Source organism: Trachemys scripta, chromosome 12, assembly GCF_013100865.1.
Source record: "Trachemys scripta elegans isolate TJP31775 chromosome 12, CAS_Tse_1.0, whole genome shotgun sequence".
Classification (NCBI taxonomy): domain Eukaryota; kingdom Metazoa; phylum Chordata; order Testudines; family Emydidae; genus Trachemys; species Trachemys scripta.
This window is the reverse complement of record NC_048309.1, coordinates 16,080,177-16,097,578: the sequence shown is the minus strand read 5'-3', so window position 1 is coordinate 16,097,578 and position 17,402 is coordinate 16,080,177. Positions and strand designations below refer to the sequence as shown.

The 17,402-nt window shown below is 40.6% G+C and overlaps 1 protein-coding gene across 1 annotated transcript in view; it reads right to left on the bottom strand.

Annotated features, from left to right (window-relative positions):
• Positions 1 to 17,402, bottom strand: part of LOC117885688 (plasmanylethanolamine desaturase-like) — a 35,242-nt gene that overhangs the window by 9,588 nt on the left and 8,252 nt on the right. The gene's annotated exons all lie outside the window — the stretch shown is intronic.

The following is a 17,402-nucleotide window of genomic DNA, read 5'->3' as shown; positions in this document are numbered from 1 at the left end:
ATGGGGTCTAAACCCAGATAAATCCGTTTTACCCTGCATAAAGCTTATGCAGGGCAAACTCATAAATTGTTCGCCCTCTATAACACTGATAGAGAGATATGCACAGTTGTTTGCTCCCCCAGGTATTAATACATACTCTGAGTGAATTACTAAATAGAAAGCGATTTTATTAAATACAGACAGTAGGATTTAAGTGGTTCAAAGTAGTAACAGTTAGAACAAAGTAAGTCACAAGCAAAATAAAATAAAATGCGCAAATCTATGCCTAATCAAACTGAATACAGATAATCTCACCCTCAGAGATGCTTCAGTAAGTTTTTCTCAGGCTGGACACCTTCCAGGCCTGGGCACAATTCTTTCCCCTGGTGCAGCTCTTGTTGCAGCTCAGGTGGTAGCTAGGGGATTCTTCATGATGGCTTCTCTCCCCCTCTCTGTTCTCTTCCCCCCTTTATATATCTTTTGCATAAGGCGGGAACTCTTTGTCTCTCTGGGTTTCCACCCCCCCTCACTGGAAAAGCACCAGGTTAAAGATGGATTCCAGTTTAGGTGACATGATCACATGTCACTGCAAGACTTTATTACTCACTTGCCAGCACACACATATACAGGAAGACTCACAGGTAAATACAGCCATCTGCAGACAATGGAAGTCATCAAGATTTCAAACCATTATTAATGGTTCACACTTTACACAATTACAATAGGCCCTCAGAGTTACATTTTATATTTCTAGTTTTAGATACAAGAGTGGTACATTTATACAAATTAGATGATCATACTTAGTAGATTATAAGCTTTGTAATGATACCTTACAAGAGACCTTTTGCATGAGGCATACGGTAATAAGTAAATGTAAGTAACTGGGGTATTTTTTCTAAAACTATCTTAGTTACATTATATTGACTTATTACCAAGTTTTTATAAAACCATATAAACTGCACAACGTCACACTTACTACTAAATAATATCAGCTACAGATGCACACTTTAATACCTGGAAGGGGCTTCCAGACATGGTTCTTTACAGCAAGGCTATTTATAAAGTAAGGTTGAAAGCCTAGCAGCCAGCTATCGGGTGGAGCCACCTACAATAATGCAATGAGGAGCAGAGTCCATATTGATGATTCCCTGCAGAAAGTGTTCTATACTGAAGAGTTATTACAGTGGCATGGTAGATGAAGAATATGTGTCTAAATCTGTAGACAAACATGGACAGTTTGTGAATAAGAATATCTTTTTTTATACTGCCAGCCATGTGCACTAAGTTTGCAATTTAAATGGTGTTCTTCTGTTCCTGCGGATAAGTAGATTTATTTAAATTTTAGTTTTATACAAACTCTTTGCCAAAAGCACCTGTTCAAAAACTCAGAGCAACTTTGGCGCATCTAAAGATGAATAAAAATTGATTGAAGCAACAGCACATCTTCCTGTCAGACATCTGATCAGTTGTGTGACCAATGCATCGTAAGATGACCCTATCATACTTCCTCACTACATTGAAATTCTACCATCAGCTGCCTCAGCTCTTCACCAGACAGGATTTACAGCATGCCCAGAATGTCAACCTATTGGGGGGAGATAATTAGCAGGAAAGTCCTTGGAGAGAAGGCTCTGCCAGCAGCCACTTTATAGGGGCAAGATGGGGGGAAGGAGCAGTCAAGCTCAAAGGCCTCTGCTGATCACAGCTGTGGCAGCATGGCACAGGGAGAGACACGGTTTCTCTAGTAGGCAAGTCCCGAGGCATTTAGGGCCTTATAGGTCAAAACCCAACACCACCTTAACCATCACATGGCCAGCAATAGGTACAAAAAAAATCATTAGTAATAGATTCTACAGATCCAACTTTGCCCTTATTGCTCTGAATGGAGCTTCTGAAGTGTCACCAAGGGCAGGATTTGGTTACAATTTTGTTGATACATAAGCAGGAATAGAATCCAACTCCCTTGTGGATCTGTGTTGGCTCTGCAGGTATAATAGAATTACAGTCTTTCTGTGCATTTAAAGTCTTATCTTCTGAATTCGGCCACAGAGAAGAACTGTATTGAGTAAAAAGGTGCATTAGTTTCTCAGTGTATAACTGCACTTAAACTGTCAAGAAGAGCAGTACTCTCCTCTCCCACACCCACTCCTTCTGCAGCTCTATTTAAAGGCATTCAGTAGACACTGACCTAAATTTCCACATCTGCGAAGTGGAATATGCAAATACAATATACCTGGAAATTGATTAGGTGTTTTATCCTGGAGGGAGTCACATGGAAACTTTACACAACTCCTGCCAAGCTAAGCATCACACTGATCTTTCAATCCATTGTCAAAGGGCACCTTGGAATCAGAGAAGTAAATGAGGGGTGTGTGTGTAACATTTCAATAAAGGGATTGGCTAGCAACCAGTATAAAACCTAATGAACCACACCATTCATATCTGACACTTGGAATGTAATTTATAAGGCAGAGGCTCGTAGTCTAGCAGTATGTGTACTAAGGGCAGGTGCATGCTGTATTTGAGGAGCTGGTTAACTGCTCATAGGAAGCCACATAATAGAACTAGTCATATAGCCACGGTCACAGAGTTTCTGGAAGTTATTTTAGTTCTCCATTTTTTACAGTCACATTAACATTTTAAAACCGGCTCGGTTACAAAAGTAACAGGTGTCAGACATATTCTGACTTTTTAACTCTAGAAACACCAGCTAGTTTTTAAAACAAGATAAGAACAGAGTTTTATTTTATTTTTGCTGTATATAACTGGAGGGTAATACCCAAACTGCCTCACTGATTCTTCCTGGGACCTTGGTCTGCCACTCCAAGAAAACAGGGGGCTCCTGGCTTTCTACTCAGCAGGCAAGCATCTTCTCTTCCAGATGCCTTAGGGTATGTCTACACTGCAATTAGATATTACCACATCCCCCCAACCCCCACACAGGCCCAAGTCAGCCGACTTGGGTTCATGGGCTCAGGCATGGTGAACTGTGGTGTTGACATTCCAGCTTGGGCTGCAGCCTGAGCTCTGGGACCCTCCCAACTTGCAGGGTCCTAGAGCCTGGGCTTCAGCCTGAGCCCAGCAGTCTACACTGCAATCAAACAGTCCTGCAGCCCAAGCCAGCTGGCATGTGCCAGTCATGGGTGTCTAGTTGCAATGTAGACAAACCTCCCCTCCACCTCAGCTCCCCAGTCACAGGAGGTGGTGCTTTTGTCATGTGGGTCTGCTAGGGTTTAGGCAGAGACAAGCAGACCCGTGTCACTACTTGTGACCCAAACCAGAAATTAATGGTTACATTGTTAGCTTGCCTGGCTATGTTATTCTGGCATCTCACTGCTGCTCTAAAGAGAGTCTCAAACACCTCCTTCCAGGATGCACCAGGAGTAAATTACCTCTGCATTTTTATCCAGCAGTGAGACAGGTTGGGTTTCTCCTAGTCATGAGTTGATGTTGACATGCTTTTTACTACGGGGTTATGGAGCCACACATCCTGTTGCAATCAGGATGCTTAGATCATCTGTCTTGGGACCGTTAACAAGATTTTGTTTGATGTTAGCAGGATTCCCAAAGTGCAGATACTTTTATGAAACAAGAGAGGAGTAGTCTTTTTGTTGTTGTTGTTGTTGTTAATACTATGAAGTACTGCAGGAATTCTCTTAGTCTGCGTGTGGTGCAGAGATAGTGCAGCTCACCCACTCCCCTCCATTCACACAGTATATTCTGAGGGTCCCCCCCTCACTCTTTGCCCTTCCCTTTGTCTTTTAGCTAATCCCAGACATGTGCCTCTCTGCCCCCAACAATAATGGAATTAACAAGTTATATTCCTTTTCTCTGTCCTTTGTCTTGCCTTGTCAATTTAGACTGTAGGCTCTTCAGAGCAGGAACTGTCCACTGCTGTTCTTGCACGGTGCCTGTCACAATGAAGCCCTGATTTGGCTAGTCCCTAGGTACTACCATAAAAAACCACGATTAATACATTTTAGAACAAGACAGTCTTGTTCTAAGATAGATGGATATGCTAGAGATACAGCTAGCCAGTGTGGGACAGCACTCAGCCTTTGGGATCACCCCACATCATGAATCTGAAAGAATGTGTGGCTTCTACCTACAGGGGAAAAGGAATAGGTGGTTTATTTTAAAAACCTGCGCTATGGCTACACTAGAGAACTTACAGCTGCATCAATACAGCTGCGCCGCTATAAGCTCTCTGTGTAGCTGCTCTAAGCCGGCAGGAGCAAGCTCTCCGGTTGGCTTAATTACTCCAGCCCCCATGAGTGGTGGTAAATACGTTGGCAGGGAAAGCTCTCCCGCGACCTAGTGCTGTCCACATCAGCATAAATTATGTTGCTCAGGAGGGTGGCTAATTCACATCCCTGAGCGACGTAATTTAGTCAACTTAATCTGTAGTGTAGCCATAGCCTCAAATACCACGAATACGGAGGCTGTAGCAGCCGTGTATCCAATTCTTTCTCACCTGACCTCACAAAGACTGAAGTATGTTCTGTGAAGATCATATGGCCTTGAAACTTTCAAGATAATTGAAAAAGGAAGAGAAGAAAAGCAGAAAAAAAGTCTCTGTAGAAGGGTCTGAGAATATTTTACACAGCGTTTCAGGAGCAGTCACCATCAAACACCAAGATCAGGGAAAGAGTGAAGAGTTTGGTAAGACGCGTCTTATTCTGAGGCCGTTTGAAATCCCAGCAAATGCTAGAAGCTCCTTTCTAGCAAGCAGCATTGCTAGGCAGGTTTCACTTACAATCTATCTGATTCACAGCTGGGTAATTCTGGCAGAAAGGAGTATGGAAAGAGGATGCAGGATTATACCTGGCACTCGTGGTGGGGATAATACTTTGCACTTTATAACACTTGGATTCAAGGATCTCAAAGCACCTTACAAACATTAATGAATGTAGCCTCATTTTCCTCATGAGTCAGGCATTCTCCCATTTTAAATGAGGAAATGGAGGCATAGATGCTAAGTGACTTGTTTAAAGTCACACAGGAAGCCTATAGCAACACATGGGATAGAACTAAGGTCTCTGGACTCCTACACCTGTGTGATTATAAAGAACTTCCTTCCTTTCTGACTGAGTGAGATGTAACGAGGTCTGAAGAGAAAAATATAGCCCAATTGTGATTGATAACATTAGGGAGGGCCAGTCACATATCCAGTAAAGATGGAAGCCTAAAGTTTGTGATTCAGGGATGCACGAGTCTCATGCTGATCAGAAGCCAGGCCACTGTAGAACAGCAGAAAAAGGGACTTTTGCTGAACTTGATCTTATTTCAATCCAATCAATAGGAACTCTGAACATTTATTTCATGATGGATTAGAAAGATCTCAGAAAATATCATGGCCAAGAATAATGGACATTGACTACCATCATTGAATGTAATCAGAAATATATAATAATGTTTTTAATTTTTTTGATTAATGCTTTAAAAAAAACAGTGCAGAACTAGGTATCTAATGAAAGCTTTCATTTGTTGTTTGATACATAGACCAACGTGTTAAAAAAACACTTCATTTCAATAAACAGAATCAGCTACTAGCCCAATAAAAATATTTATCTAGTTTTGGGCTACTTTTTAAGTGACTTTAGACTATTAATGCAGAATGTCGTTCTGCTGAAAAGAAGTGGAAACAGAGGCCTGGAACACACAGAAGGGCGTTTCTTTCAAAAGCAGCCTACTGATCATGAAGTGAATAAAACTGACAGGCCTCAACAGAAGGTGAAATCTGGTTTCACAGGCAAAGAGTTTAATCAGGCATTTTAACTGGAGCAAAGAACAGCAACAGAGGTGGTTTCAATAAGGCATAACCCTCATATCATTGGCATGCAAGGGAGGAAGTTTTATTAAAGTAAGAGGCTAGGCACTGGATTTTGCCAGAAAGGCTGTGGCTGGTTTTGCCCTCAGATATATACAGGGTCTTGAGGTACGGAAGCAAGAGGCTGCAATGGACCTCGGCAGAGGCAAAGGTGTGATGGCTAGTGGAGCAAGATCTTGAGCTGGTGGTTATTGTTACAAAATGAGCATCATTGTGGAGAACTCAGTAAAGAGTTTCTAGGTATACAGGTGAGATACAGCCAATGAATGTGACTGACCCTTAAAAGATTTGAGACGTGTTAAGAAGCTTGGAGCTTTTATACCATGCATCAATACAAGCAGAAGCCTAGGGAATGGCAGTTTCTGATGTTTTTGGGCTGATTAGCAATAGAGGGCAGGCAGGAAAAACCAAAAATTGCAACAGCCAGAGAACAGAGTGTAACCAGAGAACAGAGACGTCGCATTAGAGCAAGTTACACAACACTGACAATTCTCTGGTGACCTGAGCTCCCAAACTCTATAGGAAGGTGCCAGAGAGCAGTGCACCTCATATGCCTGGGAGCTCCATAGATAAAAGTTCTCTTTTTTCTTTTTGGATTTGTGACAAATCAGCTACATTAATGGGGATAACGCCAATGTCATGCTAAATATAACTGTACCTTCCCTTGGTTGTGATTTCCAAGTGAATTCCACCAACAGAGCAGTCTTATACTGGAGTAAGTGACGTTTCACTCCTATTCACAGAGTTCCTACTATAGGTGTGTTGGACTGAGGAGTGTCACATGTATTAAAGTGTTGTATTTTTCCCTGGGCTGTGTACTTAACCACAATTGCTGTTTAAAGTGAATGACTGAATATTTGCAAGTGGAGGGGGTTAGAAGGGAAAAAACTCAAGCTAAATTCCCAAAACAGATAGAAATATACATATATGTTTACTGGTAACACATCTTTACTCCTAGAAGCACTTGTTTTAGTATTCCCGTAACAGTAACGCCCATCTACATTCCATACAAATTTGTCACCCCCTCACTTTTGTCGAAAATTATTTACATGACAAATAAGAACTAATGACATAGATGTTTTAGAAAACAATTAACAGTAAAGGAAGGAATCCTGCAACATTAAGTTTCCTGCAATTAAAAAAAAAAAAAAAAATATATTAAGAGTCACTCATTTTAGCCCGGTCACATATATGGGCCCTGGCCGGCCATTACAGATAAATACCAAGTAAAGCAATCAAGATTGGAGCTGGATGCATAGGCTACACAAGCAGCTAACTATATCAACAGGACAGCAGAGTCCCAATGGCTGGTAGGAAGGTGGTCCCTCAAGGATTTAGCTAGAAGAAGCTGAAGGTTTTTTCCTTTTGCCACTGCATGTGTCCCACAGGTTGGCAACACCTGATCTAATCTACAGGGAATATTAAAACCAACAAACAAAGGTCAAGCAAGCACAAGACAATGATAAACTTTGTAGCTACTGGTCACATGTCCACCAGGGGCAGTTGGGGCAGCACAGAGGGTGTGGTGACAAGACAGTAGCAACAGCCTGCTGAACATTTTAACCTTGGCTGCATTGCCCCCAAAACAAACAGTGCACAAAGTTTACTCAAAAGTGAGTATAGTTTAATGATAAAAATCTACTTATATATAGTATTGTCTGAACATTTAAACAAAAATGCTGAAACAAACATTGGTCGATGTGTTTGAATATTAGGGCACTGAATGACTATTCTGCCAAGTGTAATTATTACTAATATTTTGCTATTCTACAGCACCTTTCAGCCAAAGATCTCAAAATACTTTACAAAATTTAAGCCACAAGTATTCCTGAGAGGCAAAAGGAGGAGAGTGAGGAACAGTTATTAATCACCCCACCCAAGGTCACATGGCGAGTCAGTGGCAATGCCTGGATGGAACACAGGTCTCCTGGTTTCCTAACCACATGCGGTCTAGTCACTGTATTACACTTCTTTCAGAAATGCTTTATTAGAATACAGCAGTATCTCTTGCCTGGCCTCCCACTATTGTAGCTCACATCTGAACACAATGGAAGAGTCCACCAAAAAGCCAGAAACAGTGTGTGGCCTAGAGGAGAAAGTGCAGGAGTCTCAGCCTTTTACTTTACATCTGAAAGTTAGATGCTTATGGGAGAAAAATTAATAGGTTCTTTTGGTTAAACTACCAAAGTGTGAGGGGAAGAGAGTTAGATGCAAAACAGCAGCAGCAATTCAAAGCGAACAGGATAGGCTCTCCTCAGACAGCCTGGCACATTCTCTGTTCAATCAACTAAGGAAACAAATGACTCAGTTCTGGGAAACCTGTGCTGGGTAGCTTTACACATTGGGAGTCTCATTCAGTTCAATCCAAAAGAATCAAAAAGCAAGTACTCGAAGGATGGAAACATCTCCTGAGATGCTCTGTCCCCTTAGAGAGGAACTGACAGAAGTTGGCTGCATTAAAGTTGTGTCTTTTAAGGCGTGTATTGGGGAATTTAGAAACAAGAGTTACATCTAAGAAGGTACTGTGATGTTGTGCAGTCTATATGGTTTTATAAAAACATGATAATAAGTGAATATAATGTAACTGGGATATGCTTCGTGCAAAAGGTCTCTTGTAAGGTATCATTACAAAGCTTATAATCTACTGAGTGTGATTATCCTATTTGTATAAATGTACCATTCTTGTATCTAAAACTAGAGATATAAAATATAACTCAGGGCCTACTGTAATTATGCAAAGTGTGGGCCATTAATGGTGGTTTGGAATCTTGATGACTCCCATTAACAAGGACCATTGTCTGCAGATGGCTGTGTTTTGCCTGCGAGTCTTCCTGTATGTGTGTGTGCTGGCAAATGGGTAACGAAGTCTTGCAGTGATATGTGATCATGTCACCTGAACTGGAATCCATTTTTAACCTGGTGCTTTTCCAGTGAGGGGGGGTGGAAACCCAGAGGGACAAAGGGTTCCCGCCTTATGCAAAAGATATATAAAGGGGTGGAACAGAACAAAGAGGATGAGAGGAGCCATCATGAAGAATCCCCTAGCTATCACTTGACCTAGAACAAGAGCTGTACTAGGGGAAAATTGTGCCCAGGCCTGGAAGGTGTCCAGTCTGAGAAAAAACTTACTGAAGCATCTCTGAGAGTGAGATTATCTGTATTCAGTTTGATTAGACATAGATTTGTGCATTTTATTTTACTTTGCTTGGTGACTTACTTTGTTCTGTCTGTTACTACTTGGAACCACTTAAATCCTACTGTCTGTATTTAATAAAAATCACTTTTTACTTAGTAATTAACTCAGAGTATGTATTAATACCTGGGGGAACAAACAACTGTGCATCTCTCTCGATCAGTGTTATAGAGGGTGAACAATTTATGAGTTTACCCTGTATAAGCCTTATACAGGGTAAAAGGGATTTATTTGGGTTTAGACCCCATTGGGAGTTGGGCATCTGAGTGCTAAAAACAAGCACACTTCTGTGAGCTGTTTTCAAGTAATTCAGATCCTGGGTCTGTGTTGGAGCAGACAGGAGTGTCTGGCTCAGCAAGACAGGGTGCTGGAGTCCTGATCAGCTAGGTAAAACAGGGATAGAAGTAGTCTCGGCACATGGGGTGGCAGCTCCCAAGGGGGTTTCTGTGATCTAACCCGTCATAGGTACCAAAGGGAAGAAGTGCCCAGAAAGATGGAAAACAGCCTGTCAGACACTGTAGCTTGAGTTACAGCCAGAAGCTGCCAGCAAAATCAGCTGGGGAGCCAGACACTAAACACAAGGATCGGCCAGAGAAATTGGCTCGTAAGCAAACATCTATCAGATAGAAGACTTGAGCAAAACAACCCAGCCCCAGTTCAGCAAACTAAAGACCCAAGTTTCAACTTAAAAAAAACAAAACAAAAAACACAGCAACAAAACTAGCTTGCTTTGGATGTACCCAGCTAGCTGGAGAGCCAGATGGGATTGAAGTGAGAGACCTTCTTCCTATCACACTTACACATGCACTAGTCTAGAATTCTGTTTAGAACTGAAAATTGATGGTTATACAGAGGACACTGACATAGGAACTCTTCTGCTCTACTGTCTCTTCAGAAAAACGATGGCAGCATGCGAACCCCAGAGCAGGTTGGTATAGTAGAGGATGCTGCAGGAGAACCAAAATGGAGACTTGCTCCTTTGCTAAAAAGACTCCCCTCCCCCCAGCAGTTCACCTCCTGGGTGGATTAGTGAGCAAAGCCTCTTGCCACACACTGACACTCTCTGAAGTCTCTGGTTCCAATCAAGCAGGATCAATGCAGCCCTTTGCAGTACCATGCAGTTTACTCTGGAGGATAACATAATACTCAAATATACCTTCAGGATCCTATGGTGCGCTTCATACAAGGCCTGTGTCTGCCCCTAGCATGGCTGTTCAACACTCCCTCCGGCAGCACTAGCTAGCACCTCCACCCCAAAGGTAGCAGCATTTCAATGGTGCAGCATGTGTAGGGCTCAAGGTAAAGGGCCCAGTTTTATAAAATAATGTACATTTCTAGGAGTACCTTTCTCTTTGAGGGATCCCAGAGCATTCAGCTACATACTTATAAGAATCATTGCACCCGTCTGCAATGCAGCTGCAATAGTACTGAATGTGGGATTTTTTTAACCAAGACATCTATTCTTTCAGAACAGGCTATGTACAAATGTTTACACTGGTGTGATTCCCAGCTTGGGTTAGACACACTTGTGCTAGCTCTAATGGAGTTAGTGTGCGCACATGGGTATGTACTTGAGACAGCGTGGAATTCAATGCATCTACCTCAAAAAGATGAAGGGATAAATTTCCTGTCTACCAAGATTTATACTGCACTCGTCACTTGGATATCCAAGCACTTTATATTCTAAAAAAAAAACAAAACATTAATTTCTCTTAATTCTGACAGACTTTGAACTTATTCTAGAGAGTCAACATAGATCATACTTGATACTTAGGTAACATAAGAGTTAAGCAACCTTTTTTAAAGTAACTAAGATAAAAATCAACTTTTACAACAAAGCAGCCAATCAGTTAAGGTTTTATAGCTAATCACTTTTTTCTGCACAGAGGAAAGAAATGGAGGAAAAACTATCAATCTGGATTCAGTTTATCTGTCAAGTTGCAGTCTGATGACAATATTGCAATTAATAAACCTCTAAAACACAAATAACACCAAATACCACAAGTCGGCCCTAAAGGTACAAAAGATTTTAAGTTTCATCTGCATTTGTTGTTTTGTGTGTTTTTTTTGGCTGCTTTATGACATACTGAAGGCCTGAAAAACAAGGGAGAAAACCCATTTACAATGTCAAGACCAGCAAGTCTCGTCCTCTCTAGTTTTGCAGTAGGGCTTCTTACATGGAGAACAGGTGGGGCGGGTGGGGGGTAGAGAGGGGAGGTACTGTCTCACAATGTAGTCCAAGGTCTCACTTTAACTGAGGGTTGGTCTACACTACACAGTTAGGTAGACATAATGCAGCTTACATCCACCTAATAATGTCAGTTTCTACAATCTTCCTCCTGCGGACGTAATTGCCCTGCTACACCAACATAATAACTCCACCTCCACGAGAGGCGTAAGGCTTACAATGATGTAGTTAAGGCATTGCAGTGTCTGTGAGGACACTGCGTCCCTTACATTGGCGGTTGGCTGTCTTGTCAATTTCACAGCTCCTGTTGTGGAATTGACAAGTAGGCCTGGCAACTAGAACTCAGCCTCCTCCTCCTCTCCCTGGTTGACTTATTTTTCTAGTGTAGACATACCCAGAGAGGGCAGGTGTATTAAGTATTCGGCAGAGACATCCATGCCAGTATGCAATGGAGTTAAATAAAAGTGTTAAAAACCCCAGAGTTTTAAATAGTCTTACTCAATACCACTTCCCCTTCAAACAGCTCAGCTTTGTCTCACAATGAGACTTTTCACAGCTCTCCAGTCACTAGAGAGAGATCCACAGCAAACAAGACTTGAACTTCTAACATAAAAGCAAGCAGAAGCACACACACACACACACCCCCCACCCTTTAAAAAAACGAAACAAAACAAGCCTCTCAGGCCATCTGTGCACATCAGGAAAGGCCAGGATTAGGTACATTCTCAATTCTCCTTTCCTCTCTAGGTCACCTTTGAGCAAACAAATACAGAATCTTTAATTCAGAAATCGTTCTGAAACCAAACAAAGTTCTTGGCCAGCCTCTCTCCCTGCATGAGACTCACATAGCATATGATTTGGCACAGCACATTACAACATGCCAGGTCAGATGATATCTAATAAAAGAATCTGCTCACATCGTCCAGGCAAATGACTGCCTTCGTGACAGCCTGCACACACAGGATCCAGGCCCCTAGAGTTGGAAGTGTTTCTGGAGTCAGTGAATGTCACTAAATATATTAAGTAAATTCAACAGTAAAAAATAAAGGATTTTTTCCTATCCTGTAAGGCACTGACAGAGAAGGAGTGTAATGTGGCCATTTAAAGTATGCCTGCACTGCAGCTGGGAGCATGCCTCCCAGACTGGAGAGACAGACACTGGCTAGCTACACATGAGCTAGAGCTGAAGCGTGGATGCTGGGGTCTCGGTCTCGTCCTGAGTTTGGACCCAGGAGCTGAACAGGCTTGGACTTGGGTGGTCAGCCTGAACCACTGTCAGTGCTGCAACATCCGCACTGTGATTTTTAGCGTGCTGTTTTAAGTGGAGGTGGCACATCTGTCTTATCTCCAGGCACTCTGAACCTCATGCTCAAACACACACTTTGCAAAACAAGCCCGAAGAAGGGGCACCAGAAAACTAACAACAAGAAAACTATTAGTTACTACTGCAGCAGCTGTTCTGGATCTTTAATATTTTACAGTTAAACAGGTTTTTGCTAGTTTCCCCATGTTTTCACCTTCACAGGGAATAACTCCTCCCACTTCTTTTGTTTTTACATTGAAAAATGTAGCGCTAGTGAATGGAACCTTCAGCCAGAACTCCAGTTTACCCATAGAACAGATACAGCACAGGCAGCAGCACTACCTGCTTCCCCACACAGCCAATCAATTCATCTCACCCTTGAAAAGCCCTCCCCTATCTCCAAAACTCATGCAATTTCACTAGCAAGAAAGGAGGCAAATAACTCAGTCAGTGGATGTTGTAATGCAATGGCCACCCACTAGAAATGGACTGAAACCCCACAATTCATTTCATAGGCTAGACAGGTGGCAAGGAACAATTCTCTCTGATCAGTGCTGGATTCAAACAAATGACAGGTAATATTGAATCTAGCTCAGGATTCTCAATTAAACATTCAAGACCTCCAGTGACACAGCAGTAATAATGGAGCTTTCCACTGTTACTAATTGCTTCAAATCATTAAAAAACATTTAGAGCTTTAAATTAAAACTTTTAGACACAACAGCAGGTTCATAACATTAACACACACCAATCCATGCCACCTTTTGCAATAAGAGAACGAGGTAACTCCTGCTCTTCAGCTCAAAGCCCATTGGGTTTTGCCAAAATGACCTCTGGGGTAACCCTTTAGCAGGGACAGAGATCATCTAAAGCAGGGATTCAGGCACTCTGGAGGTCTCAGAACAGCCATTTGTGCAGGGATGAATAATTCTCTACATTCCCATACTCAGAATGACATTCAGAAATAGAACTATAAAAAAAGTCAAAGAATCCTTGACTATGGACCAAAAGCAACCTCAGGATCAGCAGGTGCACTCATTTAAGTCAATATAAAATACACCTACTTACTGTAGGGCTGAATTTGGCCTTAAGTGTTTAATTTTTTTTTAAACAAGACAAGGTTGGGGAAAGCATATGAGGGAAATTAAGTAACCCTGGATCAAATGAAACACTGATATAATCTCCCTCTCCAGAGGAATAATATTAGAGCATAACGTCTGGTTTGTTGCTGTGTGACATTTATATTACTTTATTGGACTCATTTTTGAATAGTTTATCAGCTATTTCCACACTACTATATTTACACAGAATCCAAATTCTGCTACTTTAATCATTCACTGCTATTTAAACACTATTATCAGTGAATTGGCTACCTTATCAGTTAAGCTCGTAACTGGGACAACCAAGGGCTCAGTCTTTCATCACTGTTCCTTCTGAGAAGAAAGCCGGCTGGGAACAGATATTATCGGTTAAACACAGGGTGGATTTGATTTAAATCACTAGTCAAGAAGTCTTGATTTAATCATGGATTTCTACATAAAAGTGCATTCTTGTTGGTTGTTATAACCTTAATACATATTCTTCACAACTCAGAGATAGCTGTAGGTATAGTTTTTAGAAGGTACACACTATACATTTTTAAAGTGATTTATTTTGAAAATTTTCAGATTAGTTTTACAGCTATATTGGAAAATGAATGATTGTTTGGTTATTTCATTTACCAAAGGTAATTGAAGCAGATATTTACGAAGTCATTGGGAGTGAACTATCTCCAATTCAACAGGTTAATCATTAATATTTGGAGGATTTTCTTGCCGTGCTGTATTAGGAGGAGGACATCACCAGACAGACATTTAAATTGTTTTAGTTAACTAAAACAACAGCATTATGTATTCTGAATGTTTTTCTTCAACAGCAAACATAATATTTTACAAAACAAGAATATGAATTTTTGAATTTAGTTAAACATTCAAGTTTTTTAAAATCAGGTTTGTTTTTGTTAAAGTTGTTTTTAACTAAAATAGTTAAATGAAATATTTAAAATAAAATTAAATCGACATTAGCCAGGTCAATATGAGAAACTTAAAATATTGGCTTCTGCATCTAACTCAGTCGTCTTCTCTTTCATTTTCCTGTTTGTTCATAATGTGGCAAAGCTTTCCTGCTTTTACAGGTCCCAAACGATTTCTCAATTTGGAATGAATTAGTCCAAAGTAAGAAAATATTCTTTCTGCACCAGCAGAAGAAGCTACTGCTATTAAAAGTGAGATTAACACTTCAACAGTCTCTGAATCCAAGTGCTTAAGTGACTTCCACCAGTTCACTGATGTGACTTTCTTTAAATCATCATCAGCAAACATATTTCTTGAATGGTTCTTATTTCCAAACTGGGTCTCTTTTACAGACTGCTGCCCTTACAGGTTTTCCCTTCTAGTGAGAGAATGGAATGGTAGATCTCAAATCAATGAAGGCAACACTCAGGAAGACCTCAAGACTTCTGGAATATGCTGCTCAAACAGGTTTCAGAGTAGCAGCTGTGTTAGTCTGTATCCGCAGAAAGAACAGGAGTACTTGTGGCACCTTAGAGACTAACAAATTTATTAGAGCATAAGCTTTCGTGGACTACAGCCCACTTCTTCCGATGCATATGCAATGAGTGCAATAAAGTAATAATGCATATGCATTGGAAGAAGTGGGCTGTAGTCCACGAAAGCTTATGCTCTAATAAATTTGTTAGTCTCTAAGGTGCCACAAGTACTCCTGTTCTTTCTGCTCAAACAGTTTCACTTTTGTTTCTAATGCCTGTCCCTCCCTTTTCACATTTATCTCCAGACTTCTCCTTGTCCGGACCTATTCCGCCCCCAACACTCTTCTATTCATGGAACTTTTTGAAACTTTGCACTTTTAGAGAGATTGACTCTGCATACACAAATTTGAGGTCTTATTTCTCACCTATGTATTTAAAAACATTTTTGCTGTTAACAAAAATGTTATGTCTGGAGACACAAATCCACAGTTTGAGAACTGCAAAACTAAGCATCTCTGATGGTATCTTCTAGACTGAGCACTGAGTCCATTGGGTAGATAGAAAGATTAACCTAAATAATCTATACAGAAGTCCCTGGAACCCCATAAAATTGGGTCCCTAATCCATGAACTATTGGAACTCATTTACAAAACTTTACTTAAACATTACATGAATATATTGTCTCATACTATAGAATCAGAATTTATAATCCCTATTCCATGATGAGATATCTTTGAACTATTGTGTATCTTTAGATGCTTTCTGAGGAAAAAACTATTTTATCAAAATAATCCAGTTTAAATCAAAAACGATTTTTTAAAAATCATTGATTTTTATCCACCCTAGTTAAAAATAATTGCCGACTTCTTCCCCTATCTATCATCTCTTGATCATGGGATAATTCCCATGCAAGATGTCATTCTCTCTTCACCACCATCCCATAAATGGGAAACAGAGAAGGAAAGAGGGGACAACATTCTAAAATTCAAGGAAATCAGGTGGAATAATTCATAGTGAAAGGAGGAAAAAAAAACAAACCCACACCACCAAAATGAGCAAAACACACAAGTTTATAGTTTAAGAGCCACTGAGAACTGGCCAAGCAGTCTTACTCCTCAGGTTCCAGGAGCAAGCAACATCTAATAGCTGTCGTACTTGCTTGGTATCCTGTAATAAGTAACACTGCTCACACTGAACTGGGATTTAGATTCCCATTCAACACCCACAGGAACAATGTGAAACATACAGCTCACGTTATATTTATTCAAGGCTCCTTCTCAGAGAACAAGCATATTAGAAAGCACAGCAGCTGAGAAGAGTTTAGGGTATTCATCTGCAAATATGCTCTTTTCTATTCATTAATAAAGCAGTTACTGTAAAGCCCATGTTTATATTTTTCCTTACCATTCATCCTTAGTATATGGTACAAAAGTCATACACTAGAGGAGGCAGAAAGTTAGCATTTTAGGGACGTTTGTTAGCATCATGCTTTGTTGAGAAACCAGTATTTAACCTACAGTTTGTCAGATAGTTAGGAGAACATACAATCTAAGCCAAGCACTATGCCAAGGTAGCATGCTCTCTCTAATACTTTCTCTGCAGATTCCCATTACTGTCTCCATGCAACACGGAATCACAGTGGCGTTCTTTTGAAGCAATCTCATTCCACTAGAATGCTGACTCCTCAAAGCAGATATTTGGCACCTGGGGATGCTTTTTGCCCTCTGTACATTGGGCAGCATTTCAAGTTGTTAAGAGTGCAACTTGTTACATGGAGCCCAATTCTAATATACCAGAACCACCTTCAACTCAGTTTTGTGTTCTGTTAAAACCACACAACATACATTCCATCTATGGGGTTGAATCTGTCCCTATAAATTGAGGGTTGCCATAAATAAGTTATGAGATTGAAATACTTGATTTCTTGTTCTGCTTCATGATAGGCAGAATTACTATAGCAGGAGTTCACTACAAACAACTTCCAACACATCAGATATTAAAAATAATTGCTATTCAGATTCACAAATCCTGTATGCTATGAACCCGGAAAAGAGATAGTGAAGTAGCACAGCATATAACCTGTGTTGATAAGAACACATTTTACAGCCTTCCATACTGTATTCTCTTTCCCTACTATTTTTAGTAACTTATTTGGTAGTTGTTTCCCCGCCCCCAATCTGAGGGCTCACACTTAGTGGGTTTTTTCATAATTCCTTTTCCCCTCTGAATCTCGCCACAATTTATCAGTAAAATTGCATTGATGATTGTAACAGAAAATAAAACAAAGTGTACAAGTTTTGCCAGTAGATCTCAGAGCATTTTAGTAAGGTGGATAAGCATCACTGTCACTGGTGTAACATCATGTGATACAATGTGAATGAT